This window comes from Neovison vison, chromosome 6, assembly GCF_020171115.1.
Source record: "Neovison vison isolate M4711 chromosome 6, ASM_NN_V1, whole genome shotgun sequence".
Classification (NCBI taxonomy): Eukaryota; Metazoa; Chordata; class Mammalia; order Carnivora; family Mustelidae; genus Neogale; species Neogale vison.
The window spans coordinates 67,533,566-67,548,385 of NC_058096.1; the positions used below are offsets into that span (position 1 = coordinate 67,533,566).

General features: G+C 37.1%; 1 pseudogene; it reads right to left on the bottom strand.

Moving 5' to 3' along the window:
• LOC122910069 overlaps window positions 1-14,820 on the bottom strand; it is a 116,719-nt pseudogene that overhangs the window by 18,010 nt on the left and 83,889 nt on the right.

The following is a 14,820-nucleotide window of genomic DNA, read 5'->3' on the forward strand; positions in this document are numbered from 1 at the left end:
TACTAAAATTGCAGGATCACATAATTGTTTCACTCTATATCAAAGAGTCATAGCATTTTCCAAAGTGGTTGTACCATTTTATAACTCTATCAGCAATATAAAAGAAATACAGTGCTTTTTATTTTAGCCATTCTAGTGTTTTTGTAATGGTATCTCTTTGTGGTTTAAATTTGCTTTTCCCTGATGACTAATGATGATAACATTTGACGTAGTCATTCATACATCTTCTTTTGTGAAGTGTCTGTTCAAATCTTTTGACCTTTATTTTATTGGATTGTTTGCCTTCTCAGCATTGAGTTACAAGAGTGTTTTACATATTCTTGATGCAAGTTCACTGGACAACAGGAACTGCAAATATCTTCTCTTTTGTGGCTTGCCTTAGATTTGCTTAATGGTGTCTTTTACCAATGTTTATATTTTATGTTTAATTTGGTGTAATTATCACCTAAAAAATCTTTGTCTACCTCAATGTCACAAAGTGTTTTTCACTAATTTTCTTCTGGAAGATTTATAGTTTTAGCTTTTATTTTTAAGTCTATGCTCCATATAAAGCTAACTTTGGAATACAGTATAAGATAATAGTTGAAGTTCATTTTTTTCCCATACTGGTCTCCAGTTGTTCTGGAACCAATCGTTGACATGACCATGCTCTATTGAGTTAACCATGGTGACTGCTGAAAATAAAGCCACCATATATGTATAGGTCTATTTCTTTTTTTTTTTTTTTTTTGAAGGTCTTCTTTTTTTTTTAAATTAACATATAATGTATTATTAGCCCCATGGGTACAGGTCTGTGAATTACCAGCTTTACCCACTTCGCAGCACTCACCATAGGTCTATTTCTGAACCCTTTATTGTGACCCATTTTTTTTTCATGTCTACCCTTATCCCTACTTTAATTATTATAGTTTTATACTGTTTTGAACCCAGGGAGTGTTAGTACTCAACACTGTATTTTTCCCCAAAAAAATTTCCTAGTTTTTCCAGGCTTTTTAAATTTCCATATAAATTTAAGATCAATTTGTCAAATTCAACACAAAAATCTAATGGACTGTTGACTGAAATTAAATTGAATCTATAGGACAATTTATAGAAAACTGCCATCACAATAACATTGTGCCTTCTAATAAATTAACATGGTAAACCTCACATTTACCTAAGTATCTTCAATTTCTTTCAGGATTGTTTTAGATTTTTCAGTAAAGTCTTGCATATACTGTTGAATTTATCCCACATATTTCAGGTATTTTGATGTTATCATAATGGTTTTATTTTTACTCCATTCACTAATTACTAGCATACAAAAATCCAACTGATTTTTACAAATTAACTTTATATGGGGATGGGGCAACTGGGTGGCTCAGTGGGCTAAGCCAGGGACTTTGGATCGGTCATGAACTCAGGATTCTGGGATCCAACCCGGCACTACACTCAGAAGGGAGTCTGCTTTTCCCCTCTCCCTCTTCCACTTCCCCAACCCCTGCTTGTGCTCTCTCTCAAATAAATAAAATCTTAAAAAAAAAATACTTTTAGTAATTTGTTCTAGTATTTGTTTCATAGAATCAAAATTATTTTTTATGTATAAGATCATGTCATATGTGAATAAAGTTTTCTTTTTGGGGACTGAGGTCAGGGCTGATTACAAAGGGTATCAAGTAAACTTCTGGGATGATATGGTCACGATTCCATATCTAGGTTGTGGTTTAGGTTATAGGACTCTGTGCATTTGCCAAAACTTATACAAATATACATCTTAAAAGGGTTAATTTTATTGTATATAAATTGTACCTCAATAAATTGCCAAAATACAAGATAATTTAAAACAATAATACTCAAACTGCTCTTGTTCTTTCATAGTTTCTGGTACATTCAATCAATGGTTTACTGTTTCGAATTGAAGCTATTAAAACCTAAAGCATAGCACAATTCCAAGACTTTATGGCATATTCACAATGACAAACTAGCATATACATCGGTTGGGTTTTTTTAATCTCATTTTTGCTCCTATTTTTATGAAAAAAGACCATCTTAGCAAATAATAATAAAGATGATGTTATTTAATTAACAATATCTGGGGGAAACTTTTCAGTAATTGTCGGGGACCGCCTCCGGCCGGGAAAGTCCCCGCCATCACAAGATGGCGCTTGGCTCACTGCCAGCAAAATACGCTGCAAGTAAACAACGAACGTTCTGGTGAAGCTCACCTAAAGGAGGACATAGTCATTGGCTGTTTCAAATTTAATCAGCATAGTAACAGGACTCTCATTGGCTCTCCCCATTGTTTGGCCCCTTATTGGTCACCCTGCTCGCTGATTGGTCATGTAAACGTATATAAGTGTGTAGACTTGTGGAAATAAAGAGAGAGAAGATACACCAGAACCAGGGCATCTTGTCGTCCTTGAGGGTCGAGGGCGACAAATGGTGCCGAAACCCGGGAATAGTTAATGAGTAAGTAAACCTTGCAAGGAGAAAAACCGCAGGTAAGCGGGGAAGGGACCACGATTAAAGTGATGGGAATCTTGTACAAGACCGCAATAAGAAGCGGGCGGCCATAGAGCCGGGATTTTCTTCCGCGGTAAAGTGGGGAGTAAAGGTCGACTGAAGTATATGTGCGTAAAAAGTTAATGTGTTAGTTAGTGTCTTTAACGTCCGCGTCTGTTGTCTGTGTGTTCATAATGGGATCTGAAGTATCTAAAGAGCGGTTGGAAGGGTCTTTAAAAGATCTGCTGAAATCCAATGGAACTCCACTAAAAGCAAAAACTGCTCGGGCCTTTTTGAATACAGTGGAGAAGGCGGCTCCATGGTTCCTAGATGAAGGCTTGCTAAACATACCTCAATGGGACCACCTGTGATCCAGGGTTTGGCCAATGTAAAACCTATTAATGCCTCGGGGCCATATCAAACTTTTAACTTGCCCAGGTGCACTAACAAGAGAGTATGGCCACCGGAGTGGTCTGGATGTCAGAGTACCTTGCGCTCAGTTTAAATGCATAGCTTTACATTCACTCCATGATCTTTCCCAGTGCTGGAATGTCACAGCCTTCAAGCTGGCTGTGATTATGCGTATCCCTACCCATGTTCCTATCCCAGTTTCCATTCCAGAGGACAAGTTACTGGTGGTGCTATCCAGAAAGAAGAGAGATTTTGGTATCACAGCCGCCATTGTGACAGCATTGGCTATATCTACAGCAGCTGCCACAGCAGCAGCAGTCTCGCTTGCTGCAACTATACCCACTGCAGAAGCTGTGAACACCCTTGCAGAAGGAACAGCAGCTGCCCTTCAAACACAGACTCCGATCAATGCACATCTGCAAGCAAGAATCCTGATAGTCAACCAGAGAGTGGATTTGGTTCAAGAACAAGTGGACATATTGGGGGCCCTATTGGGACTGGGATGTATAGCACCCTTCCCGGCAATTTGTGTAACTCCCATAGCCTATACTAATATGAGTGACTTACAGAATGTCTCCCGACAGCTTTCCCAGTATTTGCAGGGTGCTTGGTCTGACGATTTTCAAAATTTCACACGAATCCTTCTGGCTGAGATAACTCAAGTAAATAGCAACCAGCTTCCCTCCCAGAGCTATTTCAAACATTCAGCAATATGTTCCAGTTTACCAAACAATGGGCTGGCACAATTGGTCTTCTTGTCCTCCTTCTTATTGGCATTCTGCTTCTATTCAGAAAAGTTCGCCAATGGAGAACACAGCAGCGAGAGCAGAGCCGAGCTATAGTACAAGCCCTTATGTCAATAGAGGCTGGGACATCTCCCCAGATATGGCTGAGCATGCTAGATTGGTAGTCAAAGACGGGTAAGATCAGTAGAGAAACATACCAACCTAAGACAGGACAGAGATCATCGATATCTTGTGTCTGATGAAGGGTAAGGATGTTTTCTGCTACTGACGACCTAAGACAGGCACGATCTCTGCCATAAAACAAAAAAGGGGGAGATGTCGGGGCCGCCTCCAACCAGGAAAGTCCCCGCCATTACAAGATGGCGCTTGGCTCACTGCCAGCAAAATACGCTGCAAGTAAACAACGAACGTTCTGGTGAAGCTCACCTAAAGGAGGACATAGTCATTGGCTGTTTCAAATTTAATCAGAATAGTAACAGGACTCTCATTGGCTCTCCCCATTGTTTGGCCCCTTATTGGTCACCCTGCTCGCTGATTGGTCATGTAAATGTATATAAGTGTGTAGACTTGTGGAAATAAAGAGAGAGAAGATACACCAGAACCAGGGCTTCTTGTCGTCCTTGCGGGTCGAGGGCAACAAGTAATAGAAATGTTAACAGAAAATTTTGTTTCAATGTGGCAAGATAATTGACTAGTATCTAAAAGATAACTAATAATTAATGTTTCTTTACCTGTATATCTGGATTTGAAGGAATCAATGTATCATTTTCTTTAATGCCCATCTGCTCTGACAAAGACTTAGTACCCATTCCATAAATGATTCCATAGCAAATTTGAAAAGGAGTCATCACACTCAGTAAGTAAAGTAAAGGTCATAACTACATAAACTGCAAATATAAAAAGTTGATCAGGATTGAAATTTGGTAAACATTTTATTTCATAGTGTGTCAAAGAAATGATTAGATCTGCTTTTGGTAGGTTAAATTCATAGAACCTGATATCCAGCGAACATCTTTTCTCTTTTCTGCCTTTTAACAATACTTTCAAGCTGGGGGAGGAAGGGGAAGAACATGAATAATTGTGAATGTGTGTGTTTTAAGAAACTAATCCTAGTGATTTAAAAGGAAGATTTATTTCTGACTCTTTGTCATGTATCCAGTAGTCTTCAGAGTAGCTTTCTACTCTCATTATAATACCTCATTAACTTCTGCTTAGACAAGCACCCAGGAGTCAGGAAAGAGAAGCATTACAAACATTCCTCTCCTGGCTCCTGCATAGGACAGAGCAGGAAGAGAAGGCTTCAGGGTTCGCAATAGGGAATACTTGATTGGAAATAAATATGCCTCCTGATATCCCACAATTGCAGAATTCAATTGGGTTAAACAAGTTCCTGAGGAAATTTTGGGAGTAGTAGAAGGAAATAGTCTAAACAGGTCAGTAGGAAACTGTAAATTTAATAATAAGTATTTAGTTTAAATAAATAGTTAACAAGTTTAACTAGTTAAATCCTAGTTCCAAATAACCAGTTTATATCCTAGTTCCAGAATTTATAAGATTATCTTGAAGAAGCTATTTAAACTCTTGTATCTTGACTTCTTCATCCGTGAGGATAGTAATACCTGCATCATGGAATTGTGAAGATTACTAAATTATTACCTCTAAGTGTTCAGAAAACTAACATAAAGCAAGTTCATATAAATGTCATTAAATATAATTTTAAAATATAATTTGTAAAAGATGATTATCAGAGTCCCAAGCTACTTTTAATGTGATAAAACAACTACAAGTTTTTTGTCCTTACCTGTCTTTTTTAATACATTGAGAAGAATTTTTTTTCCATCCTTTTATCTTTTCCTTTTTGGTGGTTCTACTTTTTTTTTTTTTTTTTACTGTTACTTCTTTTTTAAACTTGTGTAGTACACAGCAGTGGCTGAGATCTCAGACCCAAGGAGTATACGGTGTAGAGCATAAACACTATTAAGTCATGTAAGAAATTATGAAAAAGAGGTAGATATCATCAGTGGATGAGTGTTTAGATGATAAAGTCAGCATGTCTAAGTTCTGGCATTCTGAGCTCATCCTGGCTCCACCACTTATAGCTGTATGATCTTCAGCAAATTACTAACTTTTGGTGCTTCCCTTTATGCCTATTTAAAATGGCAAGAATAATTGTACCTATTTCATGGGTTTATTATGAAGGTTAAATATTGGAACATTAGTTCTTTATCCAGGGTTCAATTCTTACTGAATGCAGGAGCCCAGAGATTATTAAACAGAGAGGGCAAAGCTGGTTTTCTAAAGAGTGGAAGAAACATGTGCTGGTGCTGAACAGGCAATGGTTGAGAGGAAGGGTTTCATGTCTAATGAGCCAGTCAAGACTTACAGCTGTGAGTAACTAGAAGTATAAATGTAAAACTAACAGCGGGATCATAAAGGTGGGTGTGATGGTTTTTTGTCTCAGCCAGCAATCCTATTTTTCAAAAATGGCTTCAAATTTCCCACAGGCCAAGTGGCAAAAGAAGTATCAGTGTCAATAGAGGCCAGAAAATAGTATAAATGTGGCCTTTGACTTTCTCTGTGTGTAACAGTCATCCAGGAGTAGGAACTAATAAGGACCCCCTTAAAAAGTCCAAGGACAGTATAAAGTTTCACATGTGGTTAGCTAACCAATGATCTCAAAAAACGAAAAAGCTATCAGTTATTAATTATAATCCACAGTTCAGTGATTCTTTTTCAATAAACATTTAGAGAATACCTATAAAAATAAAAATGTGAAACTGTTTACAGACTAGAAAGACATTTTTCAAAATACACATACATACACATAAATAACAACTACTACCACCATGATATCTACCACTAATGTGGATGGCTTTCCTTATGCGAGCTAGCCTCAGACAAAGTCTAGCTGATTCTACTGACTCTATGAAGGAGAGTATGATGAATACCATGAGACAAGCTCAGCTGAATATGGTTTGAAAGATCCACAGATGGAGAAATCATTATTCCCCAACTGCAAATGATCAAGGCATTTTTAAATTTTTTTTAATCATTAATATTCTCATATATGCTAAACATTTCACCTGCTTTGCTTGTTGCCTCAGATCATCCCCAACAGACTCTAGCTCAATCATCTTCCACTCAGCTGTAATACTCCTGAAAACATCAGCCCCAGTGTTTAATACTTGAATGAGGCAATGATCGTGGGATAAATGAGCCAAGATCCTCAGTTTAAGTTGAGAGTAAACAGCAGCTAATATTAAGCCACCTGAAACAGAAATTATTTTAGAAAAGCTGGTACAAAAATAAGTCCACATTTTATACACATTTTATACAACTGAGCAGGATGACAGAAATTTAGTTCTAACTTAGAACCATAAGATTAGAGAAGGGAGGGAAAACTGAAAGGGAGGAAATCAGAGAGGGAGACAAACCAGGCTCTGGACTCCATGAAACAAACAGGATTACAGAAGGAGAGGGGTTGGGGGAATGGTATAACCGGATGATGGGTACGGAGGACACGTGTGGTGAAGAGAGCCATGCAACTAATGAATCATTGAACATTACATCAAAAACTAATAATGTACTATATGTTGGCTAACTGAACATAAAAAAAACATTATGTGCCCAAAAGTTAAAATCTTGCTCTTAATGTGATGCAATTCAGTTCTTAACTTAGATAATTTTTTTTGTTCAGTTTTCAAGTATATGTAATATGTGTAAAGCCACCCCTGATTTCTGCCCCTTAAACCATTATGCTAGTGCTTTCCTCAATGTTTCTGTAGCATTTGACACATAATCTAAAATGGTTCTTTCGTGCCTCTCCCACATAGCACAGAGCCATTAGGGATGGGATACTTAATTTTCTTTTGCATTCTATGCAAAACCTTATGCATGGGGCACCTGGGTGGCTCAGCCAGTTAAGCGTCTGCCCTCAGCTCAGGTCATGATACCAGGATCCTGGGATCGAGCCCCATGTCATGCTCCCTGACCAGTGGGGAGCCTCTCCCTCTGCCTGCCATTCCGCCTACTTGTGCTCTCTCTCTCTTCAAATAAATAAATAAAACATTAAAAAAAAAAAAAAAAAACCTTGCACAGTTCCGATACTTCATAGCTCCTTAAATAGTTGTTGAATGAATGAATGAAAAAACTGGTTTGCAATGTGTGCACATTTTAAGTGGGCTGGAGAGAAACATGTGCTCTGCTTTGACAATAAAAACATTCAGTGGACTGTGGAGTGGACTCTGAGAAACAAACTGAGGGTTTTGGAGGGGAGGTGGGTGAGGGGTTGGGTGAGCCTGGTGGTGGTTATTAAGGAGGGCACGTATTGCATGGAGCACTGCGTGTGATGCATAAACAATGAATCTTGGAACACTGAAAAAATAAAGCCTAAATAAAAAAATTAAATAAAAATTAAAAAGAAAAAAAGCATTCAGTGGAAACAAGGGGTTGATATGTGGAGAAGGGTTACTTAGAGGATTCAGAGGGTTTACCTATGTAATGGAAATTACTGGATTAGATATATATGGCAAAAATAAAATTTAAAAGGTTATGGCTAAGAAAAAAGGAGGGAAAAGGCAACTGACATCACCACACACTCATTGCCATATTATAAAAAAGGCATGCTACGAATCAAGAACAAGAGAAAATATAAACAAGCAGTTCACAGAAACAACCAAAAGAACCTTAAACATACCAAAGAATTCTCAACTTCATTCACAATAAAAGAGATGTAAACTAAAACTATAGCAAGAAACAATTTTTCTCTAGTGAAAAATCCAGAAATTGGATAGTAGATTCTGTGGCAAGGCTGAGAAAGAAACACTTACTGTTATTGGGAACTAAATGGTCACTGTCCCCTATTACAATGCAATTCAACAATATCTATCAAAATTGATCAGGTTTACTCTGTGACTCAGCAAATCCATAGTTTGTTACACAGATGACCTGCACAGAGATTAAACTGGTTTACATTCAAATTTACTGATAATCACAACTTTCCATTATAAAAACATTACATGAGAAAAGATACATAACAGTGTATCTGGAATCTTTATTTTTGTGTAAGAATAGAGGAAGAAAATATATATTCATATTTGCTTACCTCTGCATAAAAAATACTACAGGAATATATAAGAAACTCATATAGGAGGTCATCTAGAAGAGCTGTAGATAATAGGATAGCTAGGACATGGAAGGAAGCAAACTTCTCAATACATACCTTTCATATACTTTGATTTTGAAACTATGTAGAATGAATGAACAACTTAAAAATATATAATAATATAAAACAAATTACCACAACTTTTATGGCCTTCCTGCCATAAATAAGAAAAAAACTGACAAATCTGTTTTTAGGTGTTGGAATAGACAGTGCAGGACTACAGTCTCTAAGAAGCAGTGAGGAGAAAGGAGACACGGGGAGCCATGCAACTCTCTCAGTTTTCTGAAAGGAGGAATTTACCAGAACACACTGCAGGGAAGAAGAGATGAAACAAAGCACTATGTTCTGAGCTGAGGAAGCAGAGACTAGAGTTTATGCCTACCGAGGAGGCTAGATTTTGTGGTAATTTGACCAAGTACTAAAGGAGTGAGAAAGTTCAGGAAACCAGGCAAAAACAATACTAAAGAAATAACTACTACCAAAGAAACAGCCAGCATCACATAGTTGTCAGCTGATCAACTACTTGAATAATAACCTCTTGAATGTTGAGAGATGTTCAAGCTGTGACCAGACCGAGTAGACAGACCCTGTTAACATGCTGAGCACCAAGTAGAGACCTCAACAAGGCCACAGCTTACAATTAGGGCTAATCTGGCCCTAGAAAAAAATCCACTTTAAACATTTGCTAACAAAGTTTTAAAAATCACAAAATGATCAAGCTGAATGTGAAAGTAATCATCTGCCAGAAGAAAATGTTACTAATGAAGACTACAAAATCCCAAGTCAATAATGTAGCAACCATTTGCCCAGCACACAATTAAAAAAAAAAAATACTAGACATAAGAAGAACCAGGAAAATGTGATGCTGAGAAGGAGAATATTTAATCAATAGAAAAATGACCCCCAAATTAAGAGATGATGGAATTTTAAATAGCTACCATAGATAATGTTCAGGAGTTTAAAGAAACATGCATATAATGATGTAATAAATAGTGAATTGCTATAAGGTAATAAAAATCAGACAAAAAATCAAATGAAAATTCTGAAACTAAAAATACAATATCTGAAATATAAAATTCACTAGAAGGATAAGACAGCAATTAGACACTGTAGAAGAGAAATCCATGAACATTTAACAGTCAGTAGAAAATACACATTGTAGCACAGAATAAAAAAAAAAGAGGGAGAATAAAAAAGAAAAAAGTTTTAGTAACCTGTGGAGCAATACCAAGTGGTATTACATATGTATATTTGGAGCAACAAGAAGAAAGGAGAGAAGAGAAAAATGAACAAAAAATATTACAAGTGGACATCTAGGTGGCTCAGTCGTTTAAGAGTCTGACTCTTGGTTTCAGCTAAGGTCATGATCTCATAAGTCATGGATCAAGTCCTGCATGGGGCTCTGTGCTCAGCAGGGGAGTCTGCTTGATGATTCTCTCCCTCTGCCCCACCCCCATGCTTGTGCACGCTCTCTTTCTCTCTTTCTAAAATAAATAATCTTTTTAAAAAATTACAAGAGGGGTGCCTAGGTGGCTGAGTTGGTTAAGCACCTGCCTTTGGCTCAGGTCATGATCCCAGGGACCTGGGATTGAGCCCCACATTGGGCTCCCTGTTTGGCGTGGAGATTGCTTCTCCCTCTTCCTCTGCTGCTCTCTCTCTCTCTCTCTCTCAAATAAATAAATAAAATCTTTTTAAAAATTAAAGAATATAAAAAATTAAAAATTTACAAGAAATAATGGTTGAAAATGTTTCAAATTTACTGAAAAATATAAGCACACATATAAAAAAAAAAACAACAAAAAAAAAACTAAGCCAACTTAGGATATCCAGCAAACTCAAAAGTCTTAGAAGCAAAGCATGAAAAACTACCCAAAGAGTCTCAATAACAAAATTTAAAAAGCATCCAGGGGAAAGGTGGTTGTATTATGCTTAGAGGAAGAGCAAAAAAAATGATGGTGTACTTCTCAATAGAAATAATACAAACCAGGAGCTAATGGAAATATATATTTAAAGTGCTGAAGGAGAAGGACTGTACATCTAGAAATCTAAGTCACATAAAATTATCTTTCAAAAGTGAGGATAACATAAAGAAATCTAGAGACATGGGAATACTGGGATAAATCACTGTCAGTAGAACTGCATTATAAGAAATCTTAAAGGAAGTACTCTGGAGGAAGTACTTCAAGATTCCTTGAATTACTCCAAGAAATGAAAAGTGCCAGAAATGGTAAAAAGTGGACAGGTAGAAAAAACACTTTTTTATTTCTTGCTTTCTTTGAAAGATAATAGACTTTTTAAGGCAAAAAAAAAAACTGTATGGTAGAGTTTATAAATCATAGAAATTAAATCTATTATATAAGAGGGGAAATAGAAAAAAACTTTACAGATGGAAGTGGTATAAGATTATTTAAAGACAGTACGTGATGGAATACATATATACGTATTGAATACTCTGAAATATCTAAGATAGTTAATAAGACGATAGAGGAAATAAGAAGCACAATAAAAATGGTCACTTAAAGCTTTAAAAAATAAAGAACAGATAGAATAAAATACAAATAACAAGACAGTAGAGTTAAACCAACTGTATGCCAATGATTACTTTAGATGCCAATGGACTAAACACTACATTTATTTTATTTTTTTAAGATTTTATTTATTTTACAGACAGAGATCACAAGTAGGCAGAGAGGCAGGCAGAGAGAGAGGAAGGGAAGCAGGCTCCCTGCTGAGCAGAGAGCCCGATGCGGGGCTCGATCCCAGGACCCCAGGATCACGACCTGAGCCGAAGGCAGAGGCTTCAACCCACTGAACCACCCAGGTGCCCCTAAACACTACATTTAAATGACAGAAATTTTCAGATTTAATCCATATATGTTTAATTTCAATGAACTTAAAAATATTTTTAAAAGCAGTATAAAATTGGTCATGTTAAACACAATTTTATTGTTTAAGTAAGAATAAATTGATGGATGAACAGATAAACAAAATAAAGTATATACATATAATCAAATATTTTTCAGCCTTAAAAAGAACTGAAATTCTTTTTTTTTAAGATTTTATTTATTTATTATTTATTTGAGAGAGAGAGAGAGATATCACAAGTAGACAGAGAGGCAGGCAGAGTTGGGGGGGAAGCAGGCTCCCCACTGATCAGAGAGCCAGATGCAGAGGAATCAAGCAGAGGGCTTGATTCCAGGACCCTGGGATCATGACCTGAGCCGAAGACAGAGGCTTAATCCACTGAGCTAGCCAGGCACCCAAAAAGAATGGATATTCTGACATATACTACAACATGGATGAATCTTGAAGACATGATACAAAGAGAAATAAACCAGACACAAAAAGACAAATACTGTATAATGCACTTATAGTAGATACCTCAAGTAGTCAAATTCACAGAGACAGAAAGTAGAATGGTGGCTGCCAGGGACCGGGGGCTGACAGGAGGGAGAGTTACTGTTCAATAGAGAGTTTCAGTTGTGGAAGATGAAAAAGTTCTAGGGATGGATGGTGGTGATGGATGCACAAACAACCATGATGGGCACTTAATGCCAGAGAACTGAACACTTAAAGATGGTTACAATGATATAGTGCTGATAGTTTACACTGAGAGAGCAAAACGGAAAATTACCAACCAGGTGACACTGTCACGGACCTAGATTCCCCCTTAGAATATTTTCTGACAGAATTAAAACCAATTCAGATAGTTAGCTGCACTCATCCAGACCTGCCAACCAGCAGAAGATAAAGGCACAAATTCATATAGAAATAGTAGGGATGATTTAGGAGTTAGATCCTGACTTCCAAATGTCTCATGACTAGAGTTTATGGAGTTCAACCTTTCATGAAAGGCCTGTTGTCTGGAGTACTAAAGAGAGGTTAGGCAAGAGAAGGGCAGCCTTGGGGGTTACCCCTGCAATAGAAAACAGTGGTATGGAGAAGATAGAAGCAAAAGAGCAAAGCAAGTCAGAGAAACAAAATTGTGCCCTTTGAGATCAAGGGAGGACAGAAATTGAGGAAACGGAGGGTTAATTAACAGTATAAATGCTGTACAGAAGAGTCTGCACAAGAGTCTGTCAAAGAGTACAAGACTAATGAAATCTGCTGGACTTTGCAAAAAAGTTTACAATCGCTTTGGAAAACATGGTTTCTGTAGACTGTTGCTGACAAGCATACACCACAGGAGTTTTCCACAGAGCAGATCATGAGGACAATGGTGACTGACAACCTGGCTACACAAAGGTAAAAACAGGCTACACCAAAGAGAGGAAAGATGGAGGGACCGATGCATACTTCTGAGTCTTACTCATAATGCAGGCTTTATCAGTGCTTTGAAAACCATTTCTACAGCAATGAGAAGTTCAAAAAACCATCTATCACCTTACCTGGAAAAGGCACAAAAACATGCCGCATGCAGACTGAAAATGGCATTCCTCTGTCTGGGGTTCTCTCCTCCATCTATGCCTACTATCCACAGTTCAGGCCACAACTTTTTATCTCTTCCTCCGTCAGTCAAACAATTTCAGAAGCTAGACATGAAGCAGTCTCAAATATATAAGGAAGGTCTCATTTTTCAGTGAAGTCAACAGTTTCATCTAGGAAACTTAAAAACCTTATCGTTTGAAACTCACTTTAAAGCTTAACATAGATACTAGATTTTCTTTTTTAGCAAACATTTAATTAAACAAAATAAGGTATTTCTGTAACAGCTTTTGCCACAAACTGCTTCTGAAAAAATTACTGACATTTATCTCAAGTCAACAAATCTTTTTGACCATATCTAACAAAAATTATCTATGCTTTTCCTTCCCATTATGTGAATTTGGGGAGGGCAGAGGGGGAGAGGCTTTTGACATAGTTAAACTCTTCTCTGTAGCATTTGAGTTAGAAAAGCACATCATGCTGATTATTTAATTAGTGGTCCAGGTTTTCAGTCTTTCACCATCAACTAGCTTTTTTATAGACAGACTCAGGATTTTAAATGGATATTACCTAGAAATGTGTATGCCCAGAACAGAAAATTAAACTAACTTCATTATTTTGTCCACTAGTCTTGTTTTGAGGCTTTCATACTCACAAAAGTATATAACACCAATACAGAGAAATAGCATCTACCTGTTCATGGGAAGTAGGGCTTGGGAAGGTGGACTCTCTCCTACTAGTGTTGTCATTTTGATCTCAAAATCTCTTGGCACATTCTGAATATTTGGTTCTGTAAAGGTTATTCATCTTAAAATCAAAGAGAATGAAGACAGAAAATCGAGATGTTTGAGGGGATCTGACATTTATTTTCACAGTAATTACATTTCTGAATAATGCATTTTCACCAATGCTAAACTAAATTTGTATTTAAATGTTTTTCATTATGTTCATGCATCTAACAAGGATAAAATAAGTACAAGACCAATCCCAATGTAAGTGAACATATGCATCAACTGCAATAGAATGTTTTACATTAACCTAGCTCTCTAGAAAACAAGCCCATGATGAGAAGTAATACAATAGGTTGAACTATTTCTGTGCTAAAATGAGTACCAGCTGTCAGCACTATATGACTGTTAGCAGGGGTATTAATGACTAAAGACTATTCAAATGGATCCTAGGAAAAATGACTGTCAGAAACCTTCAAAACTCAGGAATACACAAGACACAGAGAGAGGATCTGCAGCAGAAGAGCAATGGACTGCTGGAAAGGGATAACCCAGGGCCCAAGGGGCCAGCTAATCTGTAGAAGATGGAGTAGTGAGAAGTGATGACTAGAACATCACTTGCCAGACGTCACCTGGCCACTTTCCTTTATCACCATCCTCACTAAACAAGAGAACCAGTGGTAGCACTGACAAAGCTAGAGACTAGAATCAGATTAATGAACTTTCTAGGAAAGAAAAAGCTCTATGTTTTAATGCTTATAGCCTTTATTCTCCCCCCCCGCCAAATATTTTACAGATTATTTATTTATTGGTTGAATTTTTCTGAAACACGGAAGCATTATTCAAAGAATCTGGGGGAACTGAT